The sequence below is a fragment of the Sceloporus undulatus genome, chromosome 11 (assembly GCF_019175285.1).
Source record: "Sceloporus undulatus isolate JIND9_A2432 ecotype Alabama chromosome 11, SceUnd_v1.1, whole genome shotgun sequence".
Taxonomy (NCBI): domain Eukaryota; kingdom Metazoa; phylum Chordata; class Lepidosauria; order Squamata; family Phrynosomatidae; genus Sceloporus; species Sceloporus undulatus.
The window spans coordinates 2,242,432-2,243,159 of record NC_056532.1 but is presented as its reverse complement, the minus strand read 5'-3'; the positions used below and the strand labels follow the sequence as shown (position 1 = coordinate 2,243,159).

The following is a 728-nucleotide window of genomic DNA, read 5'->3' as shown; positions in this document are numbered from 1 at the left end:
TTTTATATATAATGTCAGGTAGTAATTTAATTGATTAAAATATTAATATTACATATAAATAATATTTTACATATATGTAATATAAAATAGTAATTTGATTAATATTAACATTACATATAAATATGTTTTATATATAATATAAAATATTGATTGATATTATATATAAATAACATAACATAATTTAATTTAATTAGTTAATATTAATATTACATATAAACAATACATTTATATAATATAAATATAATTATTTAATTTAATATGAATATTGCATATAAATACTATATTTTATACATAATATAAAAATAGTAAGTTAATTGATTAATATTCATATTGCATATAAATACTATATTTTATATAATATCAGGTAGTGATTTAATTGATTAATATTAATGTTACATGTAAATATTATATTTTAAATATAATATGATAGTGATTTAATTGCTTAATATTAATATTACACGTAAATACTATATTTTGTATATAATATAAAATAATAATTTAATTGATTAATATTGATATTACATTTTATATATGCATAATTTAATTGATAAATGTTAATATTACATAGAAACAATATATTTTATATATAATATCAAAATAATAATTTAATTGATTAATATTGATATTACATTTTATATATGCATAATTTAATTGATAAATGTTAATATTACATAGAAACAATATATTTTATATATAATATCAAAATAATAATTTAATTGATTAATATT

General features: G+C 10.4%; 1 protein-coding gene and 1 long non-coding RNA gene across 3 annotated transcripts in view; one reads left to right on the top strand and one right to left on the bottom strand.

Moving 5' to 3' along the window:
• The window catches only part of UBE2G1 (ubiquitin conjugating enzyme E2 G1), a 554,317-nt gene that overhangs the window by 380,538 nt on the left and 173,051 nt on the right, over positions 1 to 728 (bottom strand). The gene's annotated exons all lie outside the window — the stretch shown is intronic.
• Positions 1 to 728, top strand: part of LOC121917163 — a 6,794-nt gene that overhangs the window by 4,646 nt on the left and 1,420 nt on the right. The gene's annotated exons all lie outside the window — the stretch shown is intronic.